At 40.3% G+C, this 24,775-nt stretch overlaps 1 protein-coding gene across 1 annotated transcript in view; it reads right to left on the reverse strand.

Moving 5' to 3' along the window:
- The window catches only part of LOC118002891 (neuronal PAS domain-containing protein 3), a gene marked incomplete at its 5' end in the record, with an annotated part of 725,448 nt that overhangs the window by 308,016 nt on the left and 392,657 nt on the right, over nt 1–24,775 (reverse strand). The gene's annotated exons all lie outside the window — the stretch shown is intronic.

The following is a 24,775-nucleotide window of genomic DNA, read 5'->3' on the forward strand; positions in this document are numbered from 1 at the left end:
ACCATTTGCCCAGTAATTCAAGGTTTGGAGGCAGCCTCAGTTCTCTTCTCTTGCCCTCCCACTAGGCCAGTGATCAGCAATTTGTATTAATTTTACTTGTCAAGATCATCTTGAGCCACTTCTCTTTTCACTGTCCACACTGCCTTGCCCTAGTTCAGCTAGGGCATACAGCATAATCATAGCATAATCCCCTCCATTCCCTCCCTTGGGGGTGCCCACAAGAGCCTCCTAACTCCTTTCTTTGTGCTCCCCTCTTCCGTTTCTCCTCTACAATCTGCTCTCCTAATAGACCAAAGAATGATCTTCCTAAAACATAAACTGGATGCCACGACACTGCTTGAAAACATTTTCAGGGCTTTCCATCGTACTTAACATAAAACCCAAAGACATGTTGGTCCAAGTAAGGCCCTTGGTGATCCATCTTCTTCTCCAAATGTAGCTTGTGCCACCCCCCCCACACACACACCCCTGCTTGTCCACTAGCCTATAGTCATGCTCATTTCCCCTCCGTTTCCCCAACCTGCCCCTATCTCTCTACCTGGAGGCTATTATTTATGCTGTTTTCTCTCTTAAAATTCACTCTCCCTACCCCAGGGCCTTCTGTGTCTACTTAGTCTTCAGTTCTCTACATAAAAGTCACTTCTTCAGAGAAGTGAGATGACCTTGTCTGAAGAAGTTTTCCCTTTTGAGCCCCTATTTTAGCCCCTTCTTCCCTTCCTAGCACTGACACAGTGTATCAGTTTGTTGTGTGCACACCCATGTGAGTGTGTTCTCTGGTTCTCCCAGGATGTAAGCCCAGTCAGGGCAGACACTCTTTCTTGTTGGTCACTAAATCACCAGCCCTTAGCATGGTGCCTGGCATACAGCAGATGCTGGGCGTGACATGCTGAATGAATTCATGGCCTTGCATATCACTTTCCCCTGCTTAGCATCCTGGCTCTCATCTTTCAAAGGCAGATACGACCCTTATCCTACCACTTTCCAACCGTTGTTGGCAAAATAAAATGGAAGGGCTTTCTGTAACAGATTACTGATTGTTTTGGATCTAGTGATAGATATGCTTCTCTCCTCTGGTCAAAAAAATCGATGTCTTCTATTCTGGTGCCATTTTATTTTTCTTTTCTTGGAGTACAACATTTCATGAAAAATCACCTATATTTTATATTCCCACTTGCTTTCATCTATTTTCTCCTTAATTGCTTATAGTTTGAGTTTACTTCTGCCATTCTAGATACTATTCTAGACGTTTACTTCTGCAACTGGTGACCAATAAAATTTAATACTGGGATTACTTTTCTTGCTTTTCATCTTTTTCACTATCTTGGCAGTATGGAGTCTCTTGAACACCCACACTTTCTCTACCCACATTGGGATTTCTGCTTTCCAGCAGCCCCCCTGACCCCTTTTTCTCTGGAGCTTTTCTCTCCCCACCTCCACACCTTAACCTCTAGGGGGTCTACTTGGCTCCTCTTTGTCAGCCAAGGCAGCCCACTGACTACCTCACCAGTCTCTTCCATGCACTTGACATCTGAGTCCCCACCTCTAGCTTCTTCCCCTCTCTCCAAGGCCTGTCTCACATTTCATAAAAGCCTTGATAGCCTGGGAATATCTTAATCTCACCGTCCTTACATAAACGGACCATCCCACACTCCAAATCAGGATGTCCTTCTTACTTTCCTGTAAGATAATACTTGAAAGAAAGTAATAATGGCAACCCATCCCTTCCAGCTCTGCCAGCTCAAAGCTGTCAATTTCTTCTGAAGCCCCTGCCATCCCTTATTTTTCCAAGTTCTTGTGGCTATTTCCACCTTCTCCTTTCCAAGCTACATCCTCTGCTCTAAGAAATAGCAAAAACTCTTAAATGGGGTGCCTGGGTGGCTCAGTTGGTTAAGCGACTGCCTTCGGCTCAGGTCATGATCCAGGAGTCCCTGGATCGAGTCCTGCATCGGGCTCCCTGCTCGGCAGGGAGCCTGCTTCTCCCTCTGACCTTCCCTCCTCTCATGTGCTCTCTGTCTCTCTCATTCTCTCTGTCTCAAATAAATAAATAAAATCTTTAAAAAAAAAAAAAACTCTTAAATGGGCTTCACTGTTTCTCCTCCGACCCACCCACCGTATACATGACTGCCAGGTTAATTTTCTGGAAGCCCAGCCCTTACCACATCACTCCTCAGAGATCTCCACAGCCTCCTCGTTGCATAATCGTTGTCAGTCTCCAAGCTGACAGGGGGCACTGCACAACACCTTCTAACCCGCTACTCCACACAGAAGCCGAGGCTCCCTCAAATGTTACTTCCCGGACACAAACAACGTTCCTGTCTCTCTCTTTGGTTCAGATTTGTTCATCCCTGAGATATTCTCTGTTACCTCAGCCAGCAAAAACTCCCCCTGCCCAGCTGTCACGGTCCCTCTGGAAGCACTATCTTCTTCCATTAGGGGCCACCTCAACTACGAGTTCTCTCTTCTTTGATACACATGGCACTTGGACTGGACCCTTCTTATGGTATTTTTCTTCTTTTCCCTTGTGTTTGACTTATTGTTCTTTCTCCTAGGTAATCTGAAACTCAGCTTCAAAGCTCTTGTATCACATAAGTGCCTTAGATAGAGGGAATGCTTAATAAATATATTATCTGTTGAACTAATTCCATTCACTCAACAAACATACTTGCAGTCACAGGAGGTACAACCATGCAAGAGAACAGGTAAGCCTCAGCTCTAGTTGGAAAGGGAGATACAGACAACGAACAACATCAGAAGTCTAATAAACAATCTGTCAGCGGGGAGGGGGGGTTGGTTAGCCTGGTGATGGGTATTAAGGAGGGCACGTACTGCATGGAGCACTGGGTGTTATACCAAAACAATGGATCATGGATCACTACATCAAAAACTAATGATGTATTGTATGGTGACTAACATAACATAATAAAATTGAAACAACAACAACAACAAAAAAACAATCTGTCACATGCCCATAAATGCTATGGGAAACGAAGTAGCAAACGGGTGATGGGAAATGCTGGGACTGGGGGGATCCTCCTTTGTTTTGGGGTGATTAGGAAAGACCTTTGATGACATGACATTTGAACAGAGACCTGCACAAAGTAAGGGTACCAGATAGACAGCTTTCCAGAAGAGGGAATTCCAGGAAGTGGAAACAGCAAGTACAAAGACCTTGAGGGAGTGAGGAGCGTGCTGGGCAGTTTGAGAACACAGCCTGATTTGTGGGAAATGCCATCCGAGTGGCAGTAGGAGCCAGATTACATAGACCTTTAAATATGAAAGACAAATGCCACCGTATCAGGGATTATTACTCAATACACCACGGTTCACTCAGAAGCACTGTTTTGAAGCTTAAGATACTTAGAAATGAAACTTCTTCCATTCTTTTAGTACAAGTCCTCCCCTCAGTTTAACGTGGAATTCAAACAGGAAATTACTTAGCGCTCACTTTTCCACAAAAGGCTTACTTTGCTAGCTGTAAAATGCAAAAGAGATGTTCTTTGCTTCTGGTCAAGCTGTTTTCTAAATAGCTAAAGAGGTGACGACAAAAAAAAAAAGCGTAATTCAGTAATAGGATATCTTAGATGAAATTCTCAGTTCACTCATATTTTAAGTCTTTTAAAAAATGACTATAATTTGCTCTAGCAAAGATATTTAAATATTTCCCTCTAGCCACTTGTAAATCTCATTTCTAATCTCGAAGCTCCTGTAATCAAGTCCTTGATAGTTTAAATAAAGCCTCCATTTGGGATTAAACTGCTATTGATATACATACTTATTTCTGATTTTATGTGATATATGAGTATGTCTGAAATGCTTATCAAATAATCATAATTAAAATGTATAATTTCAGAAAGATGATCCACTAATTTTAACTATTATATCTGGGACTTGGTTAAGGGAATGAAGAAATATGAAACAAAAATTTAAGTGGGCAATTATATTTAAAAAATAATATATGCTATGCATGCTAAGAAAAAAAATCAGCACCCTTACATTTGGGGGGGAGGCAAATTTATTCTTTATTTTCTCTGGCCCCCCAAAACTGGAAAACTCTGCTGTTATGGACAAATGGAACCTTCTCCTCCTTCCTCAGATGTAAGAAAATTTTCATTGTGTACCAATTATTTTAGACTCCTCCTAGGCAATATTGGGGAGAGTTTGACTTTTCTTTACCTCTTCAAATTTAACCACTGGAATAAACACCTCAAAACACACTGAGGATTCATCTGAGAGCATAAACAAACCAAGCATGAAGCCTCCCAATAGGAGGCCAAAGTAGCTTGAAAATTGCTGAACAGTATCAGGAAAGTGATATTTTTTGTCTCTATTCCTTTTAGTGAAATGTCTGAGTTTGGTCTGGATTGATGAGGTAACTAATACCTTGAAAGTTTAAAGGTTAGGTGAAGAAAAATTATACTGTAAAAGTGGGAATCTAGAGGCCCGTCTGAGTAGGAGCCATGGCTGCTGAAAATCTGCCTGGCTCCCAGGAACGCTGGAACACAGGCCTATGGGTGGCTAGAATATATTCTGACTGAGTTGACTAGTCAACTTAAGCATCTAGTCAAGCAAGAGTACTTGAGAGTTTCAGAATGGAAAACCTGAGAGACAATTATTTTCCCTTTGTATTATAGAGCAGGCATGGCCACGCAGTCAGGTTTAGTGAATCGAGAGCCTAGTGTCATTACCAAATTCAGTCTCCTTCCTGTTAGTCCAGAACTGCCTCTGCTTAAGTGATGTGACTACATGTTTGACTACACACTGTTAGCTTCTGTGGTAATTTAGTAACAGGTACTTTCTGCAAGTCTTAGTGGTAGTTTAGTGGTAGCTAAGAGTGGAAGGCTTGCTTGGAGTGGAGATTAGCTGAGGAAAAATGGAGAGAAAGCTGAGGATGCTGGGAGGAAGGGACAATTTGTAAGGGAGGAATTTGGGAACAATATGGAAATGCTACTCACAATGGGCAACGATTCAACTTTCTATTTTCCTCCATGACTTGCATCTACACCAGAGTGGCAGTCAGTTTATATGAGCTTTGATGAGAATTAGAAAAATACGTTCTTTCTGCAAGTAAAACATGCTTACATTATTATATGTTGTATGACGTGGACAAGTGTACAGAGAGGCCTGGTTGCTCTGCCTGGAGTTGCATTCCAGAGCCCAAATGAGGCCTCTTTTCTGGCTTCTTATACCAGCGTACTGCCCGACACTCTCTCTTGCTCATGAACAGTGAGAACACGGGACACATAGGCTGCCATCGGCATTCATACATACACTAGGACTCTTTAGGTTCAGTACACAACCTGCACACCCATATGTGACAACCCTTCTTGGGGCAGAAAAAACAGAGTTGAGAACAAACACAAATCCAAGTGTGCTTCATGCATTTGGATAAATTCTAATATGGAGAGAAGCAGATTGAGGAGGTTGTGTGAAAAAATTCAAATTGAAAAAGAAATGATCTTTGTTGAGCTTTCATAGATTTCAATTTTCATGAGACAAAATATATTTAGAAAATTGAGCATTTTTAATGTTCAAAAGTACTACCTTTAAGAACTTGTTAATTAGGAGAAAAGACGACAAACTTCACTTCCAAATGTTAATATAAAGCATAAAAAATGAAACTATTCTCTCTGAAAATGGTGGTGGGGGAGACTGACAAATGCAGAGGTCTGAATTTTGCTGAGATTATGTAGATCCAAAGTTTTCAGAAGTTTACTTTAGGCCATGAATATTGGTGGCTGTTTGTGATGGGATGGGTTCCGAGCAATCTTCCTGGTGATTACTCAAGTGTGGAGCATAAATTATTACCCCAGGCAAGCACCGACTTAAATGAAGTAGTTTTCTGAAAGTAGAATGTGATTAAACTATGCATTTCATTCAAAACATCTCCTGTTTAGCCAATCTCTGTTGCTCCTGGTGTCTCATCTTCAGGAAGATGGATTCTTGGTGATAATTTGGAATGCGGCAGAATTTTACACAAAGATGAGGCTAAGCACATGAGGAATCCATAAGAGATTCTTATCACTGCCCCAGCAAGGAAAAGCTGTCTATCCATGAGAGAACTGGTGAGTCTCTGGATTTTATTTTCTAGTTGTACATTTATACCTATTTGCCTCCCAAACGGAACTATTTACTAACTCTGTAAATGAATCAGTTCAATTTACCAAAAGCAGGAGTTCCCATCCTTCTATTAAACAGTTCTTTGCTTTTAATGAAGATGACTCAAGCTCCAGGTGAACTGGGTTCCCTCCCTCTGTGCTGCGTCAGGGCAAAAATGAAAAGAAGTCCGTGAACGGTCCGGTGTCGGCCAAACCTCTCTTGCCCTGCTCTACAATTCAACAGTCACGGACTACATGTATTTCTCTCAATTATAGCCATACGCCAGGCTGGCAGTTCAGTAAAGGTCTCTGGAATGAGGCTCTTTTCATCAGTCTCAACTATTTTACTAATGAGGTACCCTTTCGCTAACAACGGTTTACTGACCAGGTAGTTTAACCCAGGGACAAGCTGAAAGGGATCTGGGTGATTGCTTTGAAATCCAAATCCCTTAAGTATTATCCATCTCCCTACACATATTCACAAATGCGGGATTAAGTTTTATGAAAGCATTTGTGTGAGGAGCCCCTATGCCTGTGTTATTATTCTTACCCATCCGTACTGGTTATCTTTACTTTAGATTGGGCGTTTGGCCACCGCCCTGTGTTTCCTGTCAGCCATGTTCTGTAAAACACGCTATGGGAAGAGAGAATCAGTACCTCCTCCCTTTCACGAGGTAATGTTCCAAAGGAAGAGAAAGGACCAGGCAAATACAGATTACCACTCAGGCACCAAATATTTAGAGACTACTAACTGTGGGCCAGATGCTAATCTTATCTCTGGGAATAGACTGATGATGCCCCACCACTCCCCAGTGCTTATTAACTACTTACTCAGTTCTCCCCACCCCATCTCTAGTCACAACTTCGACCACACCATCCATGATAATCCCCATATTCCTTCCTTGCTTTTTCTCCATAGAATTTATTGTCTTCCAAAATACGCTATGATCCCCTTATTTATTTTCTTTAACACCTCTCATCAAAATGTAAGTTCCATGAAGGCAGAACTTGCCTGTGGTATTCACTCCTGCACTTTTAGGCAACTAAAAACAGTACCTGGCATACAGTAGGCATTTAATAAATATTTATTGAATGAACACATACCATGGAATTACCTAGTGGGATTTGGAAAACCATATAAAGCTCAGGAACATGAAACCTTTTTAAGGGGCTAACTACTGGCGGCAGGCATGGCGGGAGAGGGCATTTCCGGTGAGAAAACCCTGCAGAAGTATCACCATGTAGGAGAAGGTCAGTGATAGCTGACTTTCGATGCAGAAGAGGAACATATTCATGTAGGGGGAAAGCTGTTCAAGAGAGGTATTTGGTTCATTCAGTGGCCTCATGACAGGGAAGCAGGTGAGGTGACAACCAGTTCCCATTAGCAGTTTCATAATCCTGTAGAAGCTACTTCAGCCCCTGTGGCATGACTGTTCACCTGACACCATGATGCCTCATCATCTACCATCAGGTTAAGTGGCTGCTTTGTTGAGGGCATTTTGTGCCCTGGCATGAGTCCTACTGACTTTGTCCAGGGAACCTGACGAAACCCAGGTCCCTGTTCATTCACTATTGCCGTGGGAGAGGTCAGCTGCATTTGGTGGTTCTTTGGCTCAAGACAATAAAGGCGAGAACTCTGTGAATGTATCGTTGTAGTTAAATGTTATCCTTGGTTTTCTGTCCAACCAAAACCAAACCAAACCAAACCCACAGGTGAGGATAAGCATACCAACAATGGCCTGGGCTCCAGGTAAGCCCAACTACCCTGCGGGAGTCACAACCAGAATGCTTCCTAGCTGAGTCACTTAATGATGGAGCCATTTTTCCATTTGCTTGTTTCTAAATTGTACCAAAGGCTCATACAATTTGCATAGTGTAATATTCTATGTTAGCCTAAATTGGTCATGTATCCTCCAACTTTTTATTGTTAAAATATAAAAACATAAAATATAAAACTACATAGTCAACCAAAACCCTTAGGGCAAATTTCTCTGTCTCGGGTCCTCCTTCGCCTTCCACAACAAGATCACAAAACAAGCATTTTCATCGAGCTCTGTATTTTTCCTTAAAAAAAGAATGTCTGACCACGTTCTTTTAAAACGACTTGCACATAGATGAAAATGTTTTCATTTAGTTACATGACTTTTCTCATATTTAAGAACTTTCAACTAATACCAGAACAATTCTTTAGTTCTGAGTGCAAGAAAGAGAACCAGAAAAAAGGGGGAAAGAAAAATGGTTGAGACCAGGTGGAGAGAGAAAAGGTGAAAGGTAGCGGGGGAGGCACAAGTGACAGAGTGACAAGAGTGGTATGGAGGGGACAAGGACAGGGGGAGAGACACGTGGAGGAAGGAGAACTTGAGGTAGGACAGAGAGAAGGGAAAGGAGGCTTTGAGGGGGAGGGGTGGGTGGAATGTTCTCTGCTCCTCAGAGCTCTTAAAATTATGAATTTGAGAGTGTATTTACTATGCTCTCCCTTTTTGAAATGCCTTCTCAGTATTTTCATTGCTCTTCAGTTGCGCTCATCTTCAAACTCTCAAAACAGCACTGGCGAGTAATTTTTCGGAGTTCTTTACCTATAGCGCCCAGAGTATTACAACCCCATAGGCTGGAGGAATGAATGAAGGTGCATGTGTGGCTGTGTAGTCAGGAATTTCCCTAAATGCCCACTGAATGAAAACATTTAAATCATACCCACAAGCATTCATCAGGCCATTTACTTATCCAAAGGGATCAAATGTGAATATCCATCCTAACATCTTTTTTTTTTTTTTTTCCAAACCTTACATAATTTTAGAATAGACTCAATATTCATCTTTGGTGAACTAATTTCCTACTTTCACTCTCAACTTTTGAAATTAAACTTGAAGAACCTTTCATTTTTTTTTCTGGGAAAAATTTACAACTTTTATTTGTGAGGTTGCACAGTTATTTTTTTTAAACTTGCTTCTGAGTTCATGAATTTTTCACTATTTTCAAAAGCAGTCTTCATTTTGTTGTGATAATCTGCATATTCATTATACTGTTCTTACCTACACTGGCATCTTTTACTTTTAAAATTTCCCTTACCTTTTTATAGAGCAGCTTATCAATGAACTCATTATATTTGTTAAAATATGCCCACGGGAATACAAAACAAACAGTCTTGTTATCTCCCCTCCGCCCCCCAACTCAACCAATCCCTTATTTTTTAATCACTGAAACACTCATCCTGGTGAAATTCTTTCATGCACTTTTGAATGTGGCCCTTTGATCCCAGGTTCTTTGTTTATTTCCTTCACTGTGATACTTTTTTCAGAGATCCTTGCTAAGTGCAAATTAGAATAGGAGTTTCAACCTCCTGCATAATGTTGTAAAATAAATAAATAACAGAATTGTATTTAAATAAACTATTCAAATCCATGTCAGCAAATGATCTAATTAATTACTCCTTTGGGGCTATGTTATATGTTTGCTTTCCTCTTAGAGAGGTGAAGAAAGCGAAAATAAATTTCTAGCTGTTAATGGGGTAAATTCCGTAAATGGATAAGGGTCAAAGAAACAAACTCTAATTTGTGTCACATTTGTTTTTAGGCACTTAATTTACTCTGTTTCTTTAACCCTATTTGAATGTTCCTTAACAGTTCCTACTTGATTTCAAATGAGCCGTGCTGACAGACCCCAGTTAAACTTGAGAGGATACTTTCTGATACTTGCAATGAACAGAGACAAGTTAGGCAAGAAGAAACATAGATGTTGCCCCTTATAATTCAGTGTGGGATGCCAGATTCTACCCAAGTCTGCAGAGATTGGACAAAATCCAATTTGTCATTATTTATTCCCAAGCATTGTGCTTATACTCCGTACTTTTTCATTCTTATTCGCCATTTACCCAATTATATCTATCCTTATTAGACCCCTGCTGAAGGCAGCATTAGCCAGAGAAGTCCCAAAGCTTAGCTTAATCCTATTATCTCTTGATAAACGGGGACACATGAGGCTCTAGATGGCCAAATTCAGCATTACTCTCGCCCCTCTTTCTCCCTCCTCCCCGCCTCTCCCCCAAAGAAAAATGCTGTTGCTCATCCTTATGCCTGATGTAATTAAGATCTGGAAATATGCCCATTCCAATCCTTGCCTGGTATAAGCATCACTGTCAATGCAGAGAAATGAACTGCAGTTATGATGTAAAGGGCTGACACCTCGGTGACATTTATGGATGTGCTGGACCCCACTGCCACAGTGGCAGAGTGAGGTTTATGTCTTCAGGGTTTTAAAATGCCTTCCAAAAACAAAGCACGGAACTTGGGGGGAAGAGGGTCATGGTGGGGAAGAGAACAGGCCATCCGGAGAAGTAAAATTTTTAAGGTGTGTATTTGGATGTGCATAGGGACAGTTGGGAGGGAGGAGGAGAAAAAAGGAGGTGGCAGGGAGGGAAGATGGCCAGGAAGAAGGGAGTGTAAGGACAGAGGGAGAGTGTGAGAAAGAGAATGAAAAGGCAGGAACTGCCATGGAATTCCTTAAGAAATAAGCAAAATCCTCCACCTTTTCTGAAAAAACCCCAGTCTATAATTTGCCTTAAAGAAGACTAAGGTCCATGATAGCAGTAGATCACTGAATCCTCACTGGGTTTCTTGTTGAGCTGTCGTTGTAGACATGTATCTGTGTATCACCGAATCCACGTAGGCTGTATTAGAGGCAAATAGGCAGAAAACAACCAAAAATGCTTATGAAAAATAGGTCTTCTAATATAAACTCATGATATGCTACTAACTGTTAAGTAAAGAGGATCACCTTTATCCCACAGACCTCTCTCCAGCTTTGTGTTACAATTACATGATCCTTTCTCTTCCACTACATATAATATTTACAACATCAAAAGGGTTTCGTGCTTCTTTTCAAAAGGAATTTATTATCCAAAAGGTTGGTTTGGGAAGAGAGCCAACTCAAGCCTCCTGAGAGAAGGGGGAAAACAATTCCACTTATTTAGAAACAAATATGATTTTGATAATGCTGGAGATGTCTTTCCCCTACTATATCCACACATGGATGGTAGACCCCCTCCAGCCCCAACCAGTTTTTTGGGAATTGAAGAAAATAAATCTGTTCACCAGTTTCCATCCTGTAAAGAGAAACAGCACATTCCTTTTGTCCCAGAAAGAGGGACCGGGCCAAGAAGGGGATTGCCAGAAGGGTTAAGCACAAGCAGAGTTTTGCACACAATGGGAGATCAAGAAATACTGATTGACTCTTGCTAAGATGGAGGGATTGACCGAGGAAAAGTGCCTGTAGAGTTTCAGTGTTCTCTGGACGCTGCCAACTCCCGTAAGAACTTCGCTGTAACCTCTGGGGATTGCAAGCTGCACTTAAAAAACACGGCTTTACAGCTCTCCTTAACAGCACGCAAATAGGCATTCCTTTGGGGGTGACTTGTTTTATTTTGTCATCGATAACATTAGCATTAATGATGTGACAGAGTGACAGGTGGGAAAAGGGGTGGCCTTATCACCCATCTCCTAGCCTTTTATGGCAGTGTTATGGTGAACACCGCCTTTTATTGTAGCCGACAGCCTCACCGTTAGGGGGTGAGGCTGGTCCATAGTCTGCTGGTAGAGACTAATTAGGGGTGACATTACCAATAATACAGTATTTATATAGAGATAAATATACATAGTATATTTAAAGCCACAATAATAGGTATACATGGGGCTCTAAAGCATATATATTCGTTACCTGTGCCAGAGTGAGATACAAGCATACATTCAGGAGACCTGCGTGCATTTAACACTGAAAAAGGAAAAGCATACCCCTCAGGAACATGCATCTGCTGCCCTGAGGGGGCCTAAAAATTAGCTGAAACAGGGACCTCAGCACAAAGAATTCCTACAGAGCACCAGTTTATAAGAGCGGTATGCTTTCATTTCATGTTTATTAATTTTCCTTTGCCTTTTATTGCTATAAGGACATTTGTCCAGTCAAATAGAAGTCAAGATTATTTGGCCAGAGTGGAGAATAATCCGGAAAGCTGCACAGAGGCAATGGGTCTACCTTACTTGAGAACTGTGACCACTGATCAAGTTCCTGCATCCAAAGAACTCCATGAAAGGAGAGACTTTAATGTGATCGAAGGACCACAGAGCTCAAGGGAAAATGAAGGCCATGAGATTAAGGCTCAGGGTAAATGCCTTTCAATCGTGGACCTCAGCATGCAAAAGCAGGATATTAAAAAAAAAAAAAAAAAAGACAGTAACCCAAGTGTTGCGTATTCCATTTGCCAACACTCCACTGTCAAATATTTGACTATTCTGTATCAATGTTTAAGTTTTAGTTCATGAGATTACGGGGCTATTCACGGTCATTAATAGTAGTCCCTGTTTTTCCCACAAGCAACTTGCTAAACACAAAATTCATCAGACCCGGTAGTGGTTCTGCACAACGCAGCGCACTCAACACAATAGATTTCAGGTATGATATAAATCAAATTTTACTTCATCCGTCTCTAGGGGTGGGAGACTGGCAGAGTTCTAATCATATACATATTTAAATTTGTAATCAGACTCCTTGGGAGGACAGGCTGTTGTGTTTACCATAAGCTTATCGCTAATGTTTCTGGGGACTGAGGATAGTGGGTTGTAAATCCTGTCATTTTGGTGACTTAATATTTTACATTATCATGATATTAGCATAATTGTGACCTCTGCACTGTAGCATTTTATGTGTTTCCAGTGTAACTTTTGATGCTTTACTAAAGTCAACAAAAATTCCCATTATTCCCTCTTTTAGAGCACATTTGGCATGAAGTATTAAGGTTGATTTAATGTTATTAGTGCTTAAAGTGGTGAAAAATCCATGAATATACACATCCATCTCCCAGTTCACCATAACACTGCCATAAAAGGCTAGGAGATGGGTGATAAACATTTCCTCTCCTTTTTTTCTCATTCCCTAATTTTTCCTGCTGGAGGCTCTGCCTCTACCCAGAGGGCATGCGTGTGTTGCCAGTTTCCCCCCACAGATCAATCACTAGGGCTTCCACATGCCCAAATAATAACCCAACAGGAGAGCTTGGCTCAGCTGCAAGCCTCATTAAAACTATTCTCAAAGTAACAGCAAGGTTTGGGGAGCACTCTACTTGGACCAGATTCTGCATATTTTCCAAGATAATGACCAGGGAAGAAGCATTAGAGGACACAGACCCTTTTATTTGTGATTTGGCAAGTTACAAAAAATAGCGAAGCAAAGCTAACTATTTCAAAGGATGTCCAATGGCAAAGTCTTGTTTAAAACTCTTAGTGAAAAATTATTACTATGGTAAAACTACTGAGGCTTGAAGGGCTGCAAGGGGTAAGTGAACTTGGAGAGAGTAAGAGGTTCTGATTTGCTAGCTTCTAGATGCAAAATGTTTAATCCAAACAAGCAAGCAAGTGTAGATCCAGTAGTACCCTCCCTCAGGGTGCCCCGAAGGCCCCATAAGCTATTTATGTGACTGTGCGTGTGTTGTGTGTTGTGTGTGGCACATGATTAAGTCACCCCTATTCAGGGTTAGAGACGCACAGTGAGAATCGAGTTAACACAGAAGCAGGGATCCCCAGTTAATTTTCCCATGGATCCCCATATTATATCCTCCTGGGATGTTTTCACGGACAACCTCGGCAGATGTGTTCTTACCACAGCAATCTAAAGTTTCTGTAATTGAGGAGGGAGAAATTAAAAGGTTTCCAAGAGGAGCAACCTCTCTTACCCTCCCCCAAAAGATGAAAGGTTGTGAGTAGGATCCAGAAAAAAAAAAAAAAAAAAAAGAGAGAGAGAGAGAGAGAAAGAAGTGAATGTTAATAAAGGCAGAGGGACACAAAAGGCTACAGAGTGATTTTATAATTGCATTTGTGTGTTTTTATGAAAAAAAAAAAAAACTATTGACAAACTCTTTTCCATCTTCGAGGAAGACGAAGCAAGATTTGTGCTAGTGATATATAAGAATCATTTAAAGGGGAGATGAAGAAAAAAAATCTCCAAGTTTTTAAAAAGAAACACTTTTTGTAACAGGCTGCATTTTAAAATGTGATTCTCTGTCAAGCACTTCATCTCCATGTGGTTTCCAAAGGTCTGTGAGGGGGACGCAACGACCCGAGCAATACAAAGAAGTGTACGGCAGGCAAACTACTGTTCTAAATATATGATGTGGTTCCCATGTCTCTGAAATAAATGTCCCACAGGCAAAGAGACCAGGAGGCAAAGTCAAGCAAATAGGCACGATCAGAATCCTTAAATAATCAAGTTCTAGTATTTGCTCAATCCCCATTTTTATATTAGCAAAATAAAAATGTAACTGGCACAAAGAAAGATGGATTCGGAATGAGAAAATGAATGAAAAATACTCATAAATGTTTAAATTGGTATTACTGCATTGACAACGGAGGGGTGTATTTTTTCCATTAAGTAATGTTCAAGTGTGATCAAAGTTGTCTTGGAATACCGACATTCAGAGATGGAAGATTAATATTTATTTGCTTCCACTTCTTATTCTAATGATAACTCTCTACTTAATTGGCCTAGTTAATTTATGAAATCAAATCTAGATCAGTGAAATTGACAAGTAGTCATTGAGGAAAGGATATTACAGTTTAAAAGCATGAAGGATAGCAATATAAATGATATATGTTATGCTATTAAGCAAGTCACTATAAAGTGAATTACAATGAGCATAGAGGGAATTTATTTTACAGTGTCAAAAACACATTTTTTATGCAATGTACAAACTTTGTGTCAAATGGTCAATCTCGACAAACTGATTTCTCTTTCTGAAAGCCCAAATCTACATTTGGATAAAAATCAATTACACCTGAGAGAAAGTAAAGTATACATGGGACATGGGACTAAGGAAAACCTTCGTTTTCCTGTGCTCTTTAGAAGCTGTTAAGGCCTGTCTTTGCTTTCACTGGGGGACAGCATAACCATGGCTGCCCGTGAACTAATAGTTAGTTGCTCATCGAGTGGGAAATGAAGCTCTGTTGCCATCTCCAAGTGAGGATAGCTCTGGTTCTCCTGTGGAGGGCAGAGAAGCCAGCTAGGGAGCTGGCAGAGTTGGTTTCACTCCGGTCCATGCCCCCTCTTGTGGCTGAATGCCAAGGTGAAGTGACACAGGGAGAAACTGTGTCCCTCTCTGCGGGAGGTGTGCCTTTCTCCCCTGCACGAAGGCCCACTGCATGTCCTCTGGCAGTTCAGCATACCTTTACCCCAAACACTCCTAACCGGAACTGGGAACGCTTTCTCCATGAAAGAATTCCTCAACAAAACATATAGTCATGATCTAATGAAAAACAGAGGCACGTGAAGGACACTGGATATTTCCTGAACTAATAGCTCAAAGATGTGCTGGGAAAATTCAGCACCTTTTAGATCTTACTTCTTCCTAGCCCTACTAAATTTTAGACACATTCAAAGTTAAAGTGGGTAAAAAAAATGTAGCATCAATATGCTTTGCTTATAGCCAGCACGCAACAGATACTCACTGAGTTGAACTGACAAAATCAGGCCTGTGATTTTTGATACCAAAAAAATACATCAAATCTCTTCTATTTCTTTTTAATGTGCATTATTTACTACATCCATAAGTATCTCAAGTATCCAAACACAAGAGGCAAAGTCTTTTATATATTCAATATTATTTTTCTTAAAACTTTAGTGATTATTAAAATCAATTAACAGTGAACATTCTCCAAAATTCAATCTGAGAGCTTCTCTTTTCTCTCTCTTTTTGTTTTACATTAAACACAATATGGCAATTTATTTAGATGCTTAAAATGAATACAAAGGGAGATAAAGATGACAAAATTATACACACTGCAACAGTGTGTCATAGATAATATAAATGAATACATCATGGTGGTGTTTAACGATAAAACTAAATATCTAAAATGCAGCACTCCTTGGCTTGCCTCTTCAACACAACACACTTTCATACAGATCTAAAAGGTGTCAAAATTAGTAGCTGCAAAGTCAATACTTGCATGTGATCTTAGCTTAAAAGAGTTCAGAAAACAGATCTGAAATATCAGTTTTTGTTTCTGTGAGCTGTAATGTCAAGGATATTCAGAACAAGAAAAAATTCTATCGTGCAAGAGAGTCCAGATGTATATCTTATGTGGCCGGCCTCTGTCACAAGATTGTACAGGGGTATGTTCAAAAACTAAGTCCGTCCAAAAGTCCATACTAGTACAGTTTCAAGCTTTTGCTAGCTAAACTAGAGTGTTTATTACACAGCAAGGGCAACACTAAAAAAAGTCTATGATGGGTACACAATAACGATATCTAAGGCATCACTTGAATAGGTCTAAAAGACTGGGAAAATATATATTTCAACTATTCAGAATGAATACATGAAAAAAAATTGATTTTCCCCGAAGTCTACTATATACATTGGACCAGTAGCTTGTATGTTGGTCCTACACTACCATGTGAATCAGGATAATGCTTCCCAAGAACATCCAACCAAACATTTTACAGAGGGAAAGATGTTGAGAAGGCAGATACCAGTAAACCTCTGCTTTTCCTCATGTGCGTTTGTAAGCCATCGCTTACTGGTTTTTCACATTTATTTACTGTGTCTGTCACAGCAAGTTCTGGAGCAAGGTCAGCCAATTGTGTGTCAGAGACTTAGGAATAACCACTGGGATTGCAGTGGCCACATCTCCCACAGCCCCGATGACACAGCACTCAAAAGGCAGTACCAGTTAGAATATAGCTTTGCAGGGGCACCTGGGTGGCTCAGGCATTAAGCGTCTGCCTTCGGCTCAGGTCATGATCCCAGGGTCCTGGGATCGAGCCCCACATCGGGCTCCCTGCTCGGCGGAAAGCCTGCTTCTCCCTCTCCCACTCGCCCGCTTGTGTTCTCTCTCTCACTGTGTCTCTCTCTGTTCTATAAATAAATAAATAAAATCTTTAAAAAAAAAAAAAGAATATAGCTTTGCAATCTCTTTTCTTCATTTCACTTACTGAGAGCTTATCATGTTAGATCAAAACTTTTACACTGATGCCTCAGTACATTCTGAACTGATTGTCTCTTTCCACCTGTAATGTTCTTAGAAAAATTCATTTGAGATTGTGGGTAGGAGTACACATCAGTTATGGAATGCATGGGACCCTCCTTGTTGAGTTCCTAGCTATCTCGCTCACCAGTGACGTTACCCTGGATAAACTACATAATCTGAGACTCAGTTTCCTCATCTGTAAAATGGAAACAAAAATTTCTTTCACTTGTTCATAGTTTAAATGTACTAAAAATATGTTAACTATAGTTAGCACAAGACCCTACACATTGTTAATGATTAATAAAGCTTACCTCATTCTATTTTATTAATTTCTTAATATGACACTCACCGAAGTTACCTAAACCAGAAACCTAGGCATGTTTTCCTTCCTCCACCTCTCATATCTGCACATTTTGCCAGTTTAATTTCCTAAGTCATTCCCAAATTTTTGTCCTTCTCTTTGTCTTTCCATCCTTTCTTGACCTGAGTCATGGTATGAGCCCTCATTCTCTATCTCTTTATAAATCACTCTAAAAAGTTAAATTTGATTCAAAAGCAGTATTTTCATCATAAAGAAAAAAATCAAAGATGACAGATGTTTAAAAGTTAAGGTGATTATCTCCTATAATTTTACTCCCTTGGGGGGGGGGAACCAAAAGAAACAAACTTTAAACCGTTTTCTGTATATTCTTTCCCTTCTTTCTATGTATACACTTATGTGTTTTTTTCTGTTTTGCATGCAGTTTCCTTGATTTATTTTACTGAACAATTTGCAGTTATCTTTCCTTAGCATAATTTAGATATACCTCATAATTATGTAACATTCCATTTTATAAATAAATTTATGGTCAAAATTTTAATCAGTTCATTAATTCTTGCATCAATTACTCTTACAAAGTTTCCTGACAGTTTCCTTTCTTATAGTCTTTCACCCCTCAACTCTAGATTCTATGAAACAAACAGAATAGCCTATCTAAAATTCAAGTTTGATCCTCGTACTATTGCTTAAAATCCTTCATTGATTCCCATGAACTGGAGGAAGTTCAAGTTCCCTAAAATGAGATACAGTTTTCAATGATCTCACCCCTGCCTACCTTTCCAGCTTCAAACCCTTCCTTTCTCCACCTTAATCTTTTGCTTGTAGCTCCTTCAAGAGTACCATACGTCATACTGTCTCTACTTTCAAGAATGGCTTCTCCTCTCCCCTTTGTTCTAGAACAGGGGTTAGCAGACCTTTTGTAATGGACCAGGACCAGAGGCTTTGTGGGTCATATGGTCCCTATCACAACTTAGCTATGCAGTTGTAGGGCTAAAGCATTACAGTGCTGGACAATACATAAATAAACATGGCTATGGTTTCAATAAAACCTTATTTACAAAACAGGCAGCCACGCTATATTTGATACATCTTGTTCTAGACAAGTTTTCAGCTCAGATGACACCTCTTCCAGGAAACCTTCTCTAATACTTCAGTTCCTACCCCTGTTCCCATAACACTCAATTCAAGAAAACATTACTCTGCAAACTATCAATGTGTTTTTTTCTTTACCAACGGGTTACTTGAAGGCAGAAACTGTATTGCCTTCATCTTTGTGTCCCCAGCACTTATATGCATAACATTTAATAAGCATTCAATAACTATTAACTAAAATAATAAACATGTATGTCCGAACTTTTTAAAAAAAATTATTACTTCTCCCTCCCCAGAAAACATTCCAATTTTGTGATTTCCACAATATTTAAGTCCATCAACTTCTTTCCTCCAGCATTTCTTAACTAGGAGTTGCATCAGAATCATGTGGGGGGCTTTGAGAACACTGACACTGACAATACTGGGGTTTTCTCCCAGAGACTAGGATTCAGAAGCTCTGGATCTTGCATGTGTTTGTTTGATGTGCCTACCAGGTGATTCTGATGCATGCTCCAATCCTGATGCAAAGAGAGAGCCATTGTGTCTTTTCCAATTTTCCAGTCTCAAACAACCAATCTCCAAGTCCCCCACCAGTGTGGCACACCCAGGCCCACCCCCCTCAAATCTGGGTCTTCTAAGCATCCTATTGGCCTTCCCAGTCTGATATCAGCCTCCCCATTCCCGTGCTTTTCACCCTTCATAGGGAAAAAATGACCTTTCCCAAACATCTGCAAGTCTGTCTGAAACTTACAGGTCTCTGCAAAACTTCTCTGAGTGTATTGTAATAATCTTGACTTCCACCTTACCCCCATATTTTTTGACCACAAATACTCTGCAAAGGTCAAACAAACATACTTCTTGTTCCCTGCAGGGAACTTCTGTTTAGGTCCATCATTCTTTGATTGAGTTTGAACATTTTACTCTTTTTAAATGGTTTCCATTTTAATTCTACCTGTATGTTTTATTGTAAGCCTTTTCAAATCATCCCTGGAAACCAAAATAATATAATCATATTAATAATAAATGCCTTTTTTTTTTGCCTTTGCACATACTCTTTGATGTGTAATCCACCCTGTACACACACACAGAGCCAAACCTGTCTTCTTACAGGTTTCTCTGAGTAAAAGGCAACCAGTCACCCAGTTGCCCAGGACAAAAACCTCATAGTCACCCTCACTCCCATCAGTTGGCAAATCCTATGGGCTTGACTTTCATTTATATAGAACCTGGTCATTTCTCACCACCTCCACGGCTGCCACATTGCCCGGGTAACCACCATCAGCAGCCTAGAAGATTGTAATAGCTTGTCTTCCTACTTCCACCCTAATCTCAACAATATATTAACAAAATAACAACTAGAGATATTTTTTAAAATAGCAGCTTGAGATAGAATTAGTTATTCTTTTAAAACCTATATCAAGTCATGCCACTTAAAGCTCTTGATGGTTCCAACTTGCTCAGAACAAAAACAAAATGTCCTTACACAAGCCTGTAGGCTTCCAACATCCTGTGAAACCCTCTTATAGCTCTAACCTGATCTCTTCCTTTTCCTCCACCTCACCTCTCTCCAGCCACATTCCTCTGTCTGGACTGTTCTTTTCCCAGATACCTGCATGAATGGCTCCTTCTGTTCCTTAGGCCTTTGATCAAAAGCGGCTCTCACGGAGAGACAGGCCCTCATCAAAAATGTATCATTGTAATCACCTCCAGCCCCAGCACTTCCTTTCCCCCTTTTCCTCCACAGCACTTTTTCATTACCTGACATGCATGTATTATATTTGTTTGTTCTTTCCTCCCACTGGAAGATAAGCTCCATGAGGACAGAGAATTTTTTGTGCCCTTCTGTAAGGACAATGACTGGAGCATAATACGTATTTAATAAATAGCCGTTTAATGAATCAGTAAGTAACTCTCAATTTCCTCCTCCCCTCTTTCTGTCTTAAGTTTTACTTAAGCTTTCTATTGGTAATTTCCCCCTCTTAACTCTACTAGAAAGAAAAATTATGTGACAACTTCATTCCTACCTGCCTACCTGACTTCTTTGAAGGATGTTGACATCAACTACTCTCTTTTTTTGCTTATATGAAATTATAGATATTTAGCATTGAAAGTAATCTCAGAATACCGTGTAGTCCATCTTCTTCATGTTATAGATCAAGGGGTGACAGTGAGCAAGGGAGACAGGACAAGGAGGAGTCATTGGACCCCTAGTCCCATTCCAATGCTTACTCCTCTGAACCACACTGATCCATCAATGACATCCTCATCATGAGGGCAGACGTGCTTTCTGCTTGATGCAGCCTAAAACAAAGAAGACCTTGCTTTCTATTTCTGCATTGGTCAGAGAGTTTGGTGTAATACTTAAAACCACAGAGTTGGCAAACAGAAAGGTGGACAAGAAGTACAGTCATAGGATTATTGCCCCAGCTCCTCCAGCTAGTGTGGCTCCCCTCTCAGTCCCCACATGAAAAATGGAGGTAATGATGGTCCTACCCAGCTTACAGATCTGCTGTGAGCATCAAATGTGATAATGGATGTGAAAGCATTTTGGAATTCATAAAGGACTGTACAAGCATAAGTCTGTTATTAACCCTGAACAACTATCTAATATGAGCAGGGCTTTTGTTATGAAAAAGACAGGAAGACAGTGTATAATTAGCTAGAGTGTGAATTTATCATGTAACTGGAGAAACTGCTCAATCATGTGGTAGGTTTTTAGTATCTCCTTACATAAAGATAGCAACATTCTCATTTTTTCCCCATGGGATCCACAAATCCTGCATTCGTCTTTAAGACCCTTCTCAAGACTAGGGTCCGACTTGTAGTCAGGCTGAATGCTCAGTAAATAGAACTTCTCTAAAATGTTACCATCTTTCTTAAAGTGTGTCTGGTTAACTTAGAGTCTACAGGGAAGGAACTTCATGAAAGTTCATTTTCATTGTTCTTATATTAAATAATGGAAAAAAAAAACCCCAACATAGCTCTTTGATAGAAACTAGAATGTTAACATCTGGTATAAGATCCTTTGGCAACTGCTAAAGATGTGATCAGCCTAAATGAACCATCTTACATATGTTTGGGGAATTCCCACCTCTGAAGATTTTTACTATAAAGTAGGCACAAGGCTAGAATTAACTTTGAAAGGCTTTTTCCTTCTTTCCTTGGGTATCTCTATCTGATATGAGAGTTGGTTTCTTGGCAAAACTTGATTCTTTGAGCAGTTTTTTTTTGTTAAGCCTATAGCTCAATAGGTCCCCATTCTTACAGCAATGGGATTTGTTCCAGCAAAATATTTCTTTCCTATTGACAGTTCTAAATGCTTAATAAAACCTAAGTTATAGTATTTTCTAAAGGTGGCTACACCAGTATATCCATCCCACATGCTCTTCTTATGAAAAGGTCCATCATCAAGAGGTAGGATCTGCATTCCCTTTCCTTGAACCGGAGCAGAACTCTGTGAGAGCCACAACCAAAATAATATGGCCGAGTGACACTCACTACATGACTTCTGAGATTGCTTTCTCTACCTGGTTTTCTTCCTCTTGGGACTCTGACACTTGGAACTAGGCACCATCCTGGAAGGAGGCCAGGCAGTCACATGAAAAGACCATAGGCATGTGCCCCCCCCCCCCAAAGTTCCAGGTGAGATCTCAACGGATAGGCAGTGTCAACTTCCAGAACTATGTGGCAATGCACCTGCAGGTGATGTAGCTTCAAGTCTCTGAGCTGCCCAGCTGATGTCAAATGAAGCAGAGAAAAGCTATCCCCACCTAACACCACCTAGATTGCAGATTCATGAGCAAAACTGATAGTGTCCGCATTTCCACTACTCAGTTTGGGGGTGGGGTTGTTAGGCAGCAACGGTCAGAACGTGTATCTTCTTACCTTCACATATGCATTTCTATTGGTCAGTTACAATTCTAAAGCCTGCCGACTAGACAGCAGTCCAATTAATGGCTGGAGAGCACTGAGGAGCAGGAATGAAAACACTGAATTCAACAGCCTCTCTTAAAAACTCTCCACCCAGGTAGTTGCAGGGATCCTTATTATGAAAAATGACTTTCTTTCAAACAAAACAAAATGAAAAAGCCTTAATGTAGAAAAACTAGATCCCATAAACACATTGAAGGCACTGCGTCAGAAAGCCATGTGGACTTTGTATTCGCTCTAAATTACTATCCACAGCATCAGGGTGGATTTCCAGTAATTCCATACTAGTCGTGAGATCTTGAATTAATTACATACCCCATTGTGCCTCACCTTCTTCACTTGTGAAATGGATATAATTGTACCTACCATGATCATACAGTTGCCACAAAAATTTGCTCAGTTAATATTTATAAAGCACTCTATGACTAGCACAGACTTATGCGATTTTTTTTAAATTCATCTATTGATTGTGGCTGTGCATAGAAAAGTATTTGATAATTCACTTTTTATCCTGCATCCTCTGTAATTCTCAATTAAGACAAATTTTTAAAAGGTTTATCCAGTTGTTTGTTCTGTCCTCATCCCCTGACTAGAAGCAAAGTTTGACAGGGATTAATGCTTTCCACAGTACACTTCCAGAAAATGTTTTTAATTAGTATAAGGAAATAATCAGTAATGAAGATGGATAGAAATACTATGCTTCTTTTGGAGTGTTCTGACCAACTTATAAGAACTATAAATAATAACAGTTTCATTGCTTGATTATTAAATTCTAAATAATACTTCTCCAAATTCAGGCTTCCAGGGGCCAGCTGGGTCTTAATTGGGCCACAAAGCTCAGAATTCAACTCAAAGGAAAAATTTCAGCAGAATGCATTCAATACAAGGCAAGACTGCCTTTTAAGTGTGACAGTATATACTTTCCCCCAGTCCCTGCTGTATCACAACCGCATTGCTGAGTCAATGCTTGATAGGGCCAATGATGTTAGCACAGATAATGATTTCATGGGAGGATGAGGATAAGAGAAAAAAATGATAACCACTCTTGTAATTGTCTTGTCTCATGACAGACAATGCTTTGTGAAAATGCTCCCAGAACTGGGTCCAGACAGAGGATGAGTTAAACCTGCTGAGCAGTTTTCTGATTCTCTGGAATTAGTGCCTTCATTAATATTTTAAAAAATAATTCTCTTAGACTGATGTGCACAGAGCAGCATCCACAAGGTAGGTCCTTTTTTTTAGGGGGAAAAAAGAAACCCTCCAAAAAATAAATGTACTTATTTACTTATTACTTCTTTCCATTTTGGCTTTCAAAACAGGAGACAGAACTGTTTGCTAGAAAGAAAGGACCAAGTGGCCACACTTTAAGGGTTTTCTGTTAACACATGGAGCATAGCTTTCATATTTTCTATGGATCTTTATGCAGTTATAAGTTTACATACTCATGTATTTATTAATTCTGCTTTTCTGCCTTTCATGAATAAATTATGCCTAGCTAATTTCCATACGAGCCTGGTGGCCTTCTCTAGGGCTTTAAATCAGAGAGTCTGGTGAAATTTTATGTACATTCAACAACAGTTTATAGATACATTCAAAAGCATTTGACGTCATCCCCAACTGCTTAAAATGCTTCTGGGAGGAAACGGTGACAGGTGCATTCGTGGACAGGTCACACTTGTACTCTGAGGGAGGATGGCCTGATCAGACAGTCTGTCCACTACTGTTACAACCACAGTTACCACAGCGCCACTTTCGGGGGTTTGCTCAATTAGAGACCGAAATAATTAAGATGTTGAAGACTCACATTATCCATCTCTAGTCTAGTTCAAGTCTCTTCTGACGTGCATTTTATTTGCATTTCGAGCGTGATGATTTATCACACCTTCTCTTATTCTCTGGGGAAAAATCAGAGCCAACAATGGCAACTTTAAGAGATTCTGACTTTGGCTGAACACAGAAAATCATTAGTTTTAAATCTAAAGGCTCCTTATTGATCCCGAGGCCTCACGGCCACGCCGCACATGCCCCACACTGCGTTCATTAGCGAAGTCCCCGCCACAGCAAACAAAGGCTGCACAGCTCCACCCGGACGGTGCTGAAACAGGTGGGGCAGTGAGCCCCTCCGCTCCATTTCTAGGTGTTTTGCTCACCGAAGTACAAAGCAGCCGCATATTACAAGTGCTTTCATGCATTTCTTTTCTTTGAGTCGCTCCAGGCCAAGGAGCTAGAACCTCACGTTTAAAATGAGTCCTCCAACAGCTCCAGTAAAAGATGAATCCCCTGATTTTCTCCTCCAGTGTGGCAGTTTAACCTTTAAGTGATTTCCAGCAGGA

Source organism: Mirounga leonina, unplaced genomic scaffold, assembly GCF_011800145.1.
Source record: "Mirounga leonina isolate KUSES-001 unplaced genomic scaffold, KU_Mleo_1.0 Mir_84, whole genome shotgun sequence".
In the NCBI taxonomy this organism is placed as follows: domain Eukaryota; kingdom Metazoa; phylum Chordata; class Mammalia; order Carnivora; family Phocidae; genus Mirounga; species Mirounga leonina.